Source organism: Oncorhynchus clarkii, chromosome 4 (genome assembly GCF_045791955.1).
Source record: "Oncorhynchus clarkii lewisi isolate Uvic-CL-2024 chromosome 4, UVic_Ocla_1.0, whole genome shotgun sequence".
Classification (NCBI taxonomy): domain Eukaryota; kingdom Metazoa; phylum Chordata; class Actinopteri; order Salmoniformes; family Salmonidae; genus Oncorhynchus; species Oncorhynchus clarkii.
The window spans coordinates 3672458-3686686 of record NC_092150.1 but is presented as its reverse complement, the minus strand read 5'-3'; the positions used below and the strand labels follow the sequence as shown (position 1 = coordinate 3686686).

General features: G+C 45.7%; 1 protein-coding gene across 1 annotated transcript in view; it reads right to left on the bottom strand.

Moving 5' to 3' along the window:
• Window positions 1-4655, bottom strand: part of LOC139406308 (damage-specific DNA binding protein 2) — a 53583-nt gene extending 48928 nt beyond the window's left edge. The window contains exon 1 of the mRNA XM_071148786.1: window positions 4549-4655. The gene's annotated coding sequence lies outside the window, so the exon portion shown is untranslated. The remainder of the gene's footprint in view (window positions 1-4548) is intronic.
• Between the last annotated feature and the right edge of the window lie 9574 nt (window positions 4656-14229).

Here is a 14229-nt window from a genome sequence, read left to right as displayed (position 1 = left end):
ATACACAGTATGTGACTATATACACAGTATGTGACTATATACACAGTATGTGACTATATACACAGTATGTGACTATATACACAGTATGTGACTATATACACAGTATGTGACTATATACACAGTATGTGACTATATATACACAGTATGTGACTATATACACAGTATGTGACTATATATACACAGTATGTGACTATATACACAGTATGTGACTATATACACAGTATGTGACTATATATACACAGTATGTGACTATATACACAGTATGTGACTATATACACAGTATGTGACTATATACACAGTATGTGACTATATACACAGTATGTGACTATATATACACAGTATGTGACTATATACACAGTATGTGACTATATATACACAGTATGTGACTATATACACAGTATGTGACTATATACACAGTATGTGACTATATACACAGTATGTGACTATATATACACAGTATGTGACTATATACACAGTATGTGACTATATACACAGTATGTGACTATATACACAGTATGTGACTATATATACACAGTATGTGACTATATACACAGTATGTGACTATATACACAGTATGTGACTATATACACAGTATGTGACTATATACACAGTATGTGACTATATACACAGTATGTGACTATATACACAGTATGTGACTATATACACAGTATGTGACTATATATACACAGTATGTGACTATATACACAGTATGTGACTATATACACAGTATGTGACTATATACACAGTATGTGACTATATACACAGTATGTGACTATATACACAGTATGTGACTATATACACAGTATGTGACTATATATACACAGTATGTGACTATATACACAGTATGTGACTATATACACAGTATGTGACTATATACACAGTATGTGACTATATACACAGTATGTGACTATATATACACACTATGTGACTATATACACAGTATGTGACTATATACACAGTATGTGACTATATACACAGTATGTGACTATATACACAGTATGTGACTATATACACAGTATGTGACTATATACACAGTATGTGACTATATATACACAGTATGTGACTATATATACACAGTATGTGACTATATACACAGTATGTGACTATATATACACAGTATGTGACTATATACACAGTATGTGACTATATACACAGTATGTGACTATATACACAGTATGTGACTATATACACAGTATGTGACTATATATACACAGTATGTGACTATATACACAGTATGTGACTATATACACAGTATGTGACTATATACACAGTATGTGACTATATACACAGTATGTGACTATATATACACAGTATGTGACTATATACACAGTATGTGACTATATACACAGTATGTGACTATATACACAGTATGTGACTATATACACAGTATGTGACTATATACACAGTATGTGACTGTACCGACCTTCACCCGGTGCCGACCTTCACCCGGTGCCGACCTTCACCCGGTGCCGACCACCTGGTACCGACCTTCACCCTGTACTGACCTTCACCCGGTACTGACCACCTGGTACTGACCTTCACCCGGTACTGACCTTCACCCGGTACTGGCCTTCACCCGGTACTGGCCTTCACCCGGTACCGACATCCACCCGGTGCCGACCTTCACCCGGTACTGACCACCTGGTACTGACCTTCACCCGGCACTGACCTTCACCCGGTACTGACCTTCACCCGGTACCGACCTTCACCCTGTACTGACCTTCACCCTGTACTGACCTTCGCCTGGTACCGACCTTCACCCAGTACTGACCACCTGGTACTGACCACCTGGTACTGACCTTCACCTGGTACCGATCCTCACCCGGTACTGACCACCTGGTACCGATCTTCACCCGGTACGACCTTCACCCGGTACTGACCTTCACCCAGTACTGACCACCTGGTACTGACCTTCACCCGGTACTGACCTTCACCCGGTACTGGCCTTCACCCGGTACTGACCTTCACCCGGTGCCGACCTTCACCCGGTACTGACCACCTGGTACTGACCTTCACCCGGCACTGACCTTCACCCGGTACCGACCTTCACCCGGTACCGGCCTTCACCCGGTACCGACCTTCACCCGGTACCGACCTTCACCCGGTACCGACCTTCACCCGGTACCGACCTTCGCCTGGTACCGACCTTCACCCAGTACTGACCACCTGGTACTGACCTTCACCTGGTACTGACCTTCACCTGGTACTGACCTTCACCTGGTACTCAACCCTGCACCTTAGAGACCACTGCCCTTTCTACAGGGTCATTGAACACTGGTCACTTTAATAATGTGTACTGTTTTACCCACTTCTATGTATATACTGTATTCTAGTCAAGGCCTGTCCTATTTAACTACTACTGTCCACTTCATATGTATATACTGTATTCTAGTCAAGGCCTGTCCTATTTAACTACTACTGTCCACTTCATATGTATATACTGTATTCTAGTCAAGGTTCTGCTGTACAGCTTCTCTATATTTATTTAACTAGGCAAGTCAGTTAAGAACAAGTTCTTATTTACAATGACGGCCTACACCGGCCAAACCCGGATGATGCTGGGCCAATTGTGCGCCGCCCTATGGGACTCATGGCCGGTTGTGATACAGCCTGGATTCGAACCAGGGTGTCTGTAATGACGCCTCTAGCACTGAGATGCAGTGGCTTAGACTGCTGGCTGGTAGCTTATTCTTTAGATGTTTGGGGCTGCTGGTGAACCATGATGTGCAGCACAATCAGACACTAGACTAGGTGTTTGGGGCTGCTGGTGAACCCTGATGTGCAGCACAATCAGACACTAGACTAGATGTTTGGGGCTGCTGGTGAACCCTGATGTGCAGCACAATCAGACACTAGACTAGATGTTTGGGGCTGCTGGTGAACCCTGATGTGCAGCACAATCAGACACTAGACTAGATGTTTGGGGCTGCTGGTGAACCATGATGTGCAGCACAATCAGACACTAGACTAGATGTTTGGGGCTGCTGGTGAACCATGATGTGCAGCACAATCAGACACTAGACTAGATGTTTGGGGCTGCTGGTGAACCCTGATGTGCAGCACAATCAGACACTAGACTAGATGTTTGGGGCTGCTGGTGAACCCTGATGAGACTTTGCTTTCGGGAGTCGATAGTTAGGTTTCCATTCAATTTGCGACAGATTTTCATGTGAATATTATAAAATCTTTATAAAAAAAACAAAACCAATATGCCATTTCAGAGTTTCCTTTAGGAGAATTTGGCGCCGGACGACATGACAGGGAAGGTTTTAATTTACCGGACATTGGAGAAATGTAATGGACGCCGTCTCGATCCAACACCTTCAATAAACCAGGGATGTTGGCCAAACGAGACACATTTACATTACATGTCCTTAAAAACGGCCTAGAACAAAATTACAAAAAACACTATTCCTTGTGTAACAGTATAACTTTTAGACCGTCCCCTCGCCCTTACCCGGGCGCGAACCAGGGACCCTCTGCACACATCAACAACAGTCACCCCTCGAAGCATCGTTACCCATCGCTCCACAAAAGCCGCGGGTCTTTGCAGAGCAAAGGGGAACCACTACTTCAAGGCCTCAGAGCGAGTGACGTCACACTCATTTGCATACGCAAAACTTTATAACCTTCAATTGTCCACATCGTGGTTCAGCTGTCGGAGATTTGAATACTAAAAGTATCAGGGCATTGCATGCAAAGGCATATAGGCTTAGGTGTCTACTGTAGGATATTCATATGTAAATCACGTTAATCTGTTGGAGTCAGTTGGGCCACTGCCTTCCTATGACAGGTCTGCAGTAGCTACAGCTTAATAAATAGCCGCACCATACCAAACCTTCAAAAACGTTTCTAAACTTTATTAGGGTCATATCAAAAATAAGTCAAGCCATTGGGGAGACTCACTACCTGCCCCCTAAAAAAAAACACTCCCTAACCCTAACCCCCCGGTAAATGTCGATCTGTCCCTAATTTCCTGCAATTCTATCCATTTTGCTACGGGGTGTTGTACTGTGTATTTATATACTGGATTCTTAGCTCACTCTAATGTATCTACTACTGTACATATTATTCTTGGAGCGGCAGGGTAGCCTAGTGGTTAGAGTGAAGGTTGCAAGTTCAAACCCCCGAGGCTGACAAGGTACAAATCTGTCGTTCTGCCCCTGAACAGGCAGTTTAACCCACTGTTCCTAGGCCGTCATTGAAAATAAGAATTTGTTCTTATTAACTGACAAGCCTAGATAAATAAAGGTTTTTAAAAAAAAAAAAAACATCCTAGTATATCTCGTGTAAATGCATCATTATTAGTTGTTTTTATTGGTTATCCGTGTACCTAATTGACATTGTACTGCATTGTTAGGAGCTAGTAACGTAAGAATGTCGCTGCACCGGGTTTACCATCTGCCAAACTGTGTACACGTAACACGACCGATAAACTTTTTACTTGATTTAATGGTTGAACAACAACAAACGACTAACGCTACGGCCGGACACCCAGCCTGGCTGTGTAATAATGCATGTTCTTCAAATGGCATGAAAATACATTACCAGTGTAATACGGTAGCGCTGCTTTTTCCTCCTTGAATTGTTATTTTTCATGCACACACTACACGTGAGAAGCGCTTTATGTAAGTGAAAGTCCAGTGTTTTGTAACGTCTCTGTGTTACATCTTCTTGCCAGCAGGTGGCATGTTGGAAATAGATTCCGGAAGTTTTGCACACCGGAAATAGTAGGGTGGAACTTCCGGTGGTTCAGTCTACGCTGATTGGTTGAGTTTGTCCGCGAGGCGGCTGAGCGGGGCGAGTTTGAAACTAGTGGAGAAGTTAACAAGGAGACTGAGTTGAGAAAATCAAACGATGACAATTTACGTGAGTATTTGCAAATACTAGTAACCGATTTATTTAGCTAATATCGCAAACGTAAATCCTTAGTTTCTGCTACTACCACCCTGTACATTAGAGACTGCCCTATGTACATAGTCATTCAACACTGGTCACTTTTATTTCACTAGGCAAGTTAAATAAAATAACACATTCTTATTTACAATGACGGCCTACCGTTCAGGGGCAGAACGACATATTTTGACCTTGTCAGCTCTGGGATTTGATCCAGCAACCTTTCGAGTTATTAGTCCAACGCTCGAACCACTAGGCCACCTGCCGCCTCCAATGTTTACATACTCGCAACCAATCCAATTAGATTTGATGTGTTGTATTTCTGGTGACGGAGGGGTTGGAGACCTGGCAGGCCTCTCCTGTAGGACACCTGACTGACCGCGGCTCATCACATTGGAACTATATTGTCCAGGTGTAGTGCCGTGTGAAGCCCCCTGGGAGCGGAGGATGAGGTATTACGGTGATCAGCTACACGCTCCGGACGGACTCAAAGCCAACAGGAATGAGGGAGTTTAACGAGGTATGTGTCTGTGAAACCTCTGTGTGACATGTATGTGTGAAAGCCCTCTCTTTGCTCCTGCGAGAGATAAAATATTTGACATCACAAAAGGAAGATATTGGTGTAACTGCTTTACGTGTGAATGTGAGAAAACATTTTTTTTTTTTTCTTCCACGTTTGTCAATGAAGCTAAACAAGTTGCTGGATCAAACGGAATAATAAATAAATAAATAAACAAATCTCTAACAAGCCCTTTGCTTTTGACAGACTCCTCCGAGAAGGTGTTCGGCATCAAGACGTCACAGATGGAATTGTTCCAGGATGTTGCCACGTCCCTCGTTGATGACCTCATTCACAACAAGAATGGTAAGAAGAAACAGGGAACATTTGTTTTTATATTCTATTGCCAAGTATTTCGACCGACTGGTAATCTGTGATCAGAGGCCAGATATTATTCTATTGTCAAGTATAACAACGACTGGTAATCTGTGATCAGAGGCCAGATACTATTCTATTGTCAAGTATAACAACGACTGGTAATCTGTGATCGGAGGCCAGATACTATTCTATTGTCAAGTATAACAACGACTGGTAATCTGTGATCGGAGGCTAGATACTATTCTATTATCAAGTATAACAACGACTGGTAATCTGTGATCGGAGGCTAGATACTATTCTATTGCCAAGTATAACAACGACTGGTAATCTGTGATCGGAGGCTAGATACTATTCTATTGTCAAGTATAACAACGACTGGTAATCTGTGATCAGAGGCCAGATACTATTCTATTATCAAGTATAACAACGACTGGTAATCTGTGATCAGAGGCCAGATACTATTCTATTGCCAAGTATAACAACGACTGGTAATCTGTGATCAGAGGCCAGATACTATTCTATTATCAAGTATTATCAAATTATGAAAAAGGCAAGGATTGTCATTTTGAATTCCGTTAAAGTGAGTGTGGAAGAGGTGAGATAATTATTGTCGTCTGTCAAGCCGCCAGGGTCTGACAACTGGGATGGAGAATTACTGAGGATAATAGTGGACGATATTGCCAGTCCTATTTGTCATATCTTCAGTTTCATCCTACTAGAGAGTGTGTTCCCTTAGTCAGGCCTGGAGGGAAGTTAAAGTCATTCCGCTACCTAAGAATAGTAAAGCCCTCTTTACTGGCTCAAATAGCCGACCACAAGTAGTAATGGGATCCATAATAAATACAAATATGCCGTAACTTGACCTGTTGTACACTGCATCTAGTGTGTTACCGAACATCACTGCCTGCATTACTTCTAAACTGGGTCGTATTCATTAGAAATCAAGTGGGCCAACATGGAGGAGGGACTAACCTGAATTTGTCCAATAAGAAAATATTATTTCGTTTTTTTTTTTTTGCAAAACGTTTTGTGGTGTTACGCACTAAATAATACACAGCCCTAGATCGTCTTGCTATCTTCTTTTCCCTCTTCTGCAGACGGCAGGGTAGTCTAGTGGTTAGAGTGTAGAGGTTGCAGGTTGTCTAGTAGTTAGAGTGTAGAGGTGGCAGGTAGTCTAGTGGTTAGAGTGTAGAGGTGGCAGGTAGTCTAGTGGTTAGAGTGTAGAGGTGGCAGGTAGCCTAGTGGTTAGAGTGTAGAGGTGGCAGGTAGCCTGGTGGTTAGAGTGTAGAGGTGGCAGGTAGTCTAGTGGTTAGAGTGTAGAGGTGGCAGGTAGTCTAGTGGTTAGAGTGTAGAGGTGGCAGGTAGTCTAGTGGTTAGAGTGTAGAGGTGGCAGGTAGTCTAGTGGTTAGAGTGTAGAGGTGGCAGGTAGCCTAGTGGTTAGAGTGTAGAGGTGTCAGGTAGTCTAGTGGTTAGAGTGTAGAGGTGGCAGGTAGCCTAGTGGTTAGAGTGTAGAGGTGGCAGGTAGCCTAGTGGTTAGAGTGTAGAGGTGGCAGGTAGTCTAGTGGTTAGAGTGTAGAGGTGTCAGGTAGTCTAGTGGTTAGAGTGTAGAGGTGTCAGGTAGTCTAGTGGTTAAAGTGTAGAGGTGGCAGGTAGTCTAGTGGTTAGAGTGTAGAGGTGGCAGGTAGTCTAGTGGTTAGAGTGTAGAGGAGGCAGGTAGTCTAGTGGTTAGAGTGTAGAGGAGGCAGGTAGTCTAGTGGTTAGAGTGTAGAGATGGCAGGTAGTCTAGTGGTTAGAGTGTAGACGTGGCAGGTAGTCTAGTGGTAGTCTAGTGGTTAGAGTGTAGAGGAGGCAGGTAGTCTAGTGGTTAGAGTGTAGAGGTGGCAGGTAGCCTAGTGGTTAGAGTGTAGAGGAGGCAGGTAGCCTAGTGGTTAGAGTGTAGAGGTGGCAGGTAGCCTAGTGGTTAGAGTGTAGAGGTGGCAGGTAGTCTAGTGGTTCGAGTGTAGAGGAGGCAGGTAGTCTAGTGGTTAGAGTGTAGAGGTGGCAGGTAGCCTAGTGGTTAGAGTGTAGAGGTGGCAGGTAACCTAGTGGTTAGAGTGTAGAGGTGGCAGGTAACCTAGTGGTTAGAGTGTAGAGGTGGCAGGTAACCTAGTGGTTAGAGTGTAGAGGTGGCAGGTAACCTAGTGGTTAGAGTGTAGAGGTGGCAGGTAACCTAGTGGTTAGAGTGTAGAGGTGGCAGGTAGTCTAGTGGTTAGAGTGTAGAGGTGGCAGGTAGCCTAGTGGTTAGAGTGTAGAGGTGGCAGGTAGTCTAGTGGTTAGAGTGTAGAGGTGGCAGGTAGTCTAGTGGTTAGAGTGTAGAGGAGGCAGGTAGTCTAGTGGTTAGAGTGTAGAGGTGGCAGGTAGCCTAGTGGTTAGAGTGTAGAGGTGGCAGGGTAGCCTAGTGGTTAGAGTGTAGAGGTGGCAGGTAGCCTAGTGGTTAGAGTGTAGAGGTGGCAGGTAGCCTAGTGGTTAGAGTGTAGAGGAGGCAGGTGGCCTAGTGGTTAGAGTGTAGAGGTGGCAGGTAGCCTAGTGGTTAGAGTGTAGAGGAGGCAGGTAGCCTAGTGGTTAGAGTGTAGAGGTGGCAGGTAGCCTAGTGGTTAGAGTGTAGAGGAGGCAGGTAGCCTAGTGGTTAGAGTGTAGAGGAGGCAGGTAGCCTAGTGGTTAGAGTGTAGAGATGGCAGGTAGTCTAGTGGTTAGAGTGTAGAGGAGGCAGGGTAGCCTAGTGGTTAGACTGTAGAGGTGGCAGGTTGTCTAGTGGTTAGAGTGTAGAGGAGGCAGGTAGTCTAGTGGTTAGAGTGTAGAGGAGGCAGGTAGTCTAGTGGTTAGAGTGTAGAGATGGCAGGTAGTCTAGTGGTTAGAGTGTAGACGTGGCAGGTAGTCTAGTGGTAGTCTAGTGGTTAGAGTGTAGAGGTGGCAGGTAGCCTAGTGGTTAGAGTGTAGAGGTGGCAGGTAGCCTAGTGGTAGTCTAGTGGTTAGAGTGTAGAGGTGGCAGGTAGCCTAGTGGTTAGAGTGTAGAGGTGGCAGGTAGCCTAGTGGTTAGAGTGTAGAGATGGCAGGTAGTCTAGTGGTTAGAGTGTAGAGATGGCAGGTAGCCTAGTGGTTAGAGTGTAGAGGTGGCAGGTAGTCTAGTGGTTAGAGTGTAGAGGTGGCAGGTAGTCTAGTGGTTAGAGTGTAGAGGTGGCAGGTAGCCTAGTGGTTAGAGTGTAGAGGTGGCAGGTAGTCTAGTGGTTAGAGTGTAGAGGAGGCAGGTAGCCTAGTGGTTAGAGTGTAGAGGTGGCAGGGTAGCCTAGTGGTTAGAGTGTAGAGGCGGCAGGGTAGTCTAGTGGTTAGAGTGTAGAGGTGGCAGGTAGTCTAGTGGTTAGAGTGTAGAGGTGGCAGGTAGTCTAGTGGTTAGAGTGTAGAGGTGGCAGGTAGCCTAGTGGTTAGAGTGTAGAGGAGGCTGGTAGCCTAGTGGTTAGAGTGTAGAGGTGGCAGGGTAGCCTAGTGGTTAGAGTGTAGAGGTGGCAGGTAGCCTAGTGGTTAGAGTGTAGAGGAGGCTGGTAGCCTAGTGGTTAGAGTGTAGAGGTGGCAGGTAGCCTAGTGGTTAGAGTGTAGAGGAGGCAGGTAGTCTAGTGGTTAGAGTGTAGAGGAGGCAGGTAGCCTAGTGGTTAGAGTGTAGAGGAGGCAGGTAGTCTAGTGGTTAGAGTGTAGAGGAGGCAGGTAGCCTAGTGGTTAGAGTATAGAGGTGGCAGGTAACCTAGTGGTTAGAGTGTAGAGGTGGCAGGTAGTCTAGTGATTAGAGTGTAGAGGTGGCAGGTAGCCTAGTGGTTAGAGTGTAGAGGTGGCAGGTAGTCTAGTGATTAGAGTGTAGAGGTGGCAGGTAGTCTAGTGATTAGAGTGTAGAGGAGGCAGGTAGTCTAGTGGTTAGAGTGTAGAGGTGGCAGGTAGCCTAGTGGTTAGAGTGTAGAGGTGGCAGGTAGTCTAGTGGTTAGAGTGTAGAGGAGGCAGGTAGCCTAGTGGTTAGAGTGTAGAGGTGGCAGGGTAGCCTAGTGGTTAGAGTGTAGAGGTGGCAGGTAGCCTAGTGGTTAGAGTGTAGAGGTGGCAGGTAGCCTAGTGGTTAGAGTATAGAGGTGGCAGGTAGTCTAGTGGTTAGAGTATAGAGGTGGCAGGTAGCCTAGTGGTTAGAGTGTAGAGATGGCAGGTAGTCTAGTGGTAGTCTAGTGGTTAGAGTGTAGAGGTGGCAGGTAGTCTAGTGGTTAGAGTGAAGGTTGCAAGTTTAAACCCCCGAGCTGATAAGGTACAAATCTGTCGTTCTGCCCCTGAACAGGCAGTTTAACCCACCGTTCCTAGGCCGTCATTGAAAATAAGAATTTGTTCTTATTAACTGACTTGCCTAGTTACATAAAGGTACAATTTGAAATATATATCTTTTTTAACCCTATGGGGCAACGGTCAGTGGGAAGACCTTCACTATGACTGGATCTCCAGGACAGGGTTCCTTAGACACGATCTTCAACAGCATCCCCCCCTCCTCTTACTAGGCCAAACGATTCGATTAGAGAAATAAACAACATTTTGTTTGTCATTCATCTCGCCCGTGATCGTGTTGTTAATCGCTCTCTGAAGATCTATACTTTCGTTCTTCATAAACTAGTTCCTGAGTCGAGCTGCGTCCGTTATTTCTATTCCGTTTGAGACGTCTGTGAATTCTGCCCGTCCTCGTTCCATGAGACACACTGTCACTATTTATCTACTTCCAGGTCACGGCGGACGAGAAGACTGGTATGGAGGTCCACAATCGCTTAGATGCTCTGTCGGAGCGTCAGAACAGGAAGTACCAGCCAACGGGAGTGTCAGAACAGGAAGTACCAGCCAACGGGAGCGTCAGAACAGGAAGTACCAGCCAACGGGAGTGTCAGAACAGGAAGTACCAGCCAACGGGAGCGTCAGAACAGGAAGTACCAGCCAACGGGAGTGTCAGAACAGGAAGTACCAGCCAACGTCTGAGGATGACCTATGACCTGCAACTCGTTTCTGTTTTCCGATGTGATTTATCATCCTAACTGACAACCGCAGACATCAAATGTCTGTATAGTTTCCTATTAGAGTAGTAGTTATCTCCTGGTAGTTATCTCCGGGTCCTATTGGCTACTGTATGGTATAGTTATCTCCTGGTAGTTATCTCCGGGTCCTATTGGCTACTGTATGGTATAGTTATCTCCTGGTAGTTATCTCCGGGTCCTATTGGCTACTGTATGGTATAGTTATCTCCTGGTAGTTATCTCCGGGTCCTATTGGCTACTGTATGGTATAGTTATCTCCTGGTAGTTATCTCCGGGTCCTATTGGCTACTGTATGGTATAGTTATCTCCTGGTAGTTATCTCCGGGTCCTATTGGCTACTGTATGGTATAGTTATCTCCTGGTAGTTATCTCCGGGTCCTATTGGCTACTGTATGGTATAGTTATCTCCTGGTAGTTATCTCCGGGTCCTATTGGCTACTGTATGGTATAGTTATCTCCTGGTAGTTATCTCCGGGTCCTATTGGCTACTGTATGGTATAGTTATCTCCTGGTAGTTATCTCCGGGTCCTACTGGCTACTGTATGGTATAGTTATCTCCGGGTCCTACTGGCTACTGTATGGTATAGTTATCTCCTGGTCCTACTGGCTACTGTATGGTATAGTTTCCTATTAGAGTAGTAGTTATCTCCTGGTAGTTATCTCCTGGTCCTACTGGCTACTGTATGGTATAGTTATCTCCTGGTAGTTATCTCCTGGTCCTACTGGCTACTGTATGGTATAGTTATCTCCTGGTAGTTATCTCCGGGTCCTACTGGCTACTGTATGGTATAGTTATCTCCTGGTAGTTATCTCCGGGTCCTACTGGCTACTGTATGGTATAGTTATCTCCTGGTCCTACTGGCTACTGTATGGTATAGTTATCTCCTGGTCCTACTGGCTACTGTATGGTATAGTTATCTCCTGGTCCTACTGTCTACTGTATGGTATAGTTATCTCCTGGTCCTACTGGCTACTGTATGGTATAGTTATCTCCTGGTCCTACCGGCTACTGTATGGTATAGTTTCCTATTAGAGTAGTAGTTATCTCCTGGTCCTACTGGCTACTGTATGGTATAGTTATCTCCTGGTCCTACTGGCTACTGTATGGTATAGTTATCTCCTGGTCCTACTGGCTACTGTATGGTATAGTTATCTCCTGGTCCTACTGGCTACTGTATGGTATAGTTATCTCCTGGTCCTACTGGCTACTGTATGGTATAGTTATCTCCTGGTCCTACTGGCTACTGTATGGTATAGTTATCTCCAGGTCCTACTGGCTACTGTATAGTATAGTTTCCTATTAGAGTAGTAGTTATATATATATATATATATATATATATATAGTTCACTAAAGCTTATTTACAATATTGAATATTTAGTTGTGTGATCACATATGAAGCCAGAACGAACTGAATATGATGATTCAGCCAAAGATGGACTGCGGTATTTTGTTTCATAACTAACGGTCCCACAATGCAACAATGTGGTTCCTTTTGTTTTCACTCGTACCTTTCGGATTTTCTCAGCGCTAGTTTTTTTCAGGACCGTTGTATTTCTCGTTACCTGACAGACAGTGGGACGTCACTGAAGAGTAGCGGTGTCCCATTGTGTTCTCGTTACCTGACAGACAGTGGGACGTCACTGAAGAGTATCGGTGTCCCATTGTGTTCTCGTTACCTGACAGACAGTGGGACGTCACTGAAGAGTATCGGTGTCCCATTGTGTTCTCGTTACCTGACAGACAGTGGGACGTCACTGAAGAGTAGCGGTGTCCCATTGTGTTCTCGTTACCTGACAGACAGTGGGACGTCACTGAAGAGTATCGGTGTCCCATTGTATTCTCGTTACCTGACAGACAGTGGGACGTCACTGAAGAGTAGCGGTGTCCCATTGTGTTCTCGTTACCTGACAGACAGTGGGACGTCACTGAAGAGTATCGGTGTCCCATTGTGTTCTCGTTACCTGACAGACAGTGGGACGTCACTGAAGAGTAGCGGTGTCCCATTGTATTTCTCGTTACCTGACAGACAGTGGGACGTCACTGAAGAGTAGCGGTGTCCCATTGTATTCTCGTTACCTGACAGACAGTGGGACGTCACTGAAGAGTAGCGGTGTCCCATTGTATTTCTCGTTACCTGACAGACAGTGGGACGTCACTGAAGAGTAGCGGTGTCCCATTGTGTTCTCGTTACCTGACAGACAGTGGGACGTCACTGAAGAGTAGCGGTGTCCCATTGTATTTCTCGTTACCTGACAGACAGTGGGACGTCACTGAAGAGTAGCGGTGTCCCATTGTATTCTCGTTACCTGACAGACAGTGGGACGTCACTGAAGAGTAGCGGTGTCCCATTGTGTTCTCGTTACCTGACAGACAGTGGGACGTCACTGAAGAGTAGCGGTGTCCCATTGTGTTCTCGTTACCTGACAGACAGTGGGACGTCACTGAAGAGTAGCGGTGTCCCATTGTGTTCTCGTTACCTGACAGACAGTGGGACGTCACTGAAGAGTAGCGGTGTCCCATTGTGTTCCCGTTACCTGACAGACAGTGGGACGTCACTGAAGAGTAGCGGTGTCCCATTGTGTTCTCGTTACCTGACAGACAGTGGGACGTCACTGAAGAGTAGCGGTGTCCCATTGTGTTCTCGTTACCTGACAGACAGTGGGACGTCACTGAAGAGTAGCGGTGTCCCATTGTATTCTCGTTACCTGACAGACAGTGGGACGTCACTGAAGAGTATCGGTGTCCCATTGTGTTCTCGTTACCTGACAGACAGTGGGACGTCACTGAAGAGTAGCGGTGTCCCATTGTGTTCTCGTTACCTGACAGACAGTGGGACGTCACTGAAGAGTATCGGTGTCCCATTGTGTTCTCGTTACCTGACAGACAGTGGGACGTCACTGAAGAGTAGCGGTGTCCCATTGTGTTCTCGTTACCTGACAGACAGTGGGACGTCACTGAAGAGTAGCGGTGTCCCATTGTGTTCTCGTTACCTGACAGACAGTGGGACGTCACTGAAGAGTATCGGTGTCCCATTGTGTTCTCGTTACCTGACAGACAGTGGGACGTCACTGAAGAGTAGCGGTGTCCCATTGTGTTCTCGTTACCTGACAGACAGTGGGACGTCACTGAAGAGTAGCGGTGTCCCATTGTGTTCTCGTTACCTGACAGACAGTGGGACGTCACTGAAGAGTAGCGGTGTCCCATTGTGTTCTCGTTACCTGACAGACAGTGGGACGTCACTGAAGAGTAGCGGTGTCCCATTGTATTCTCGTTACCTGACAGACAGTGGGACGTCACTGAAGAGTAGCGGTGTCCCATTGTGTTCTCGTTACCTGACAGACAGTGGGACGTCACTGAAGAGTAGCGGTGTCCCATTG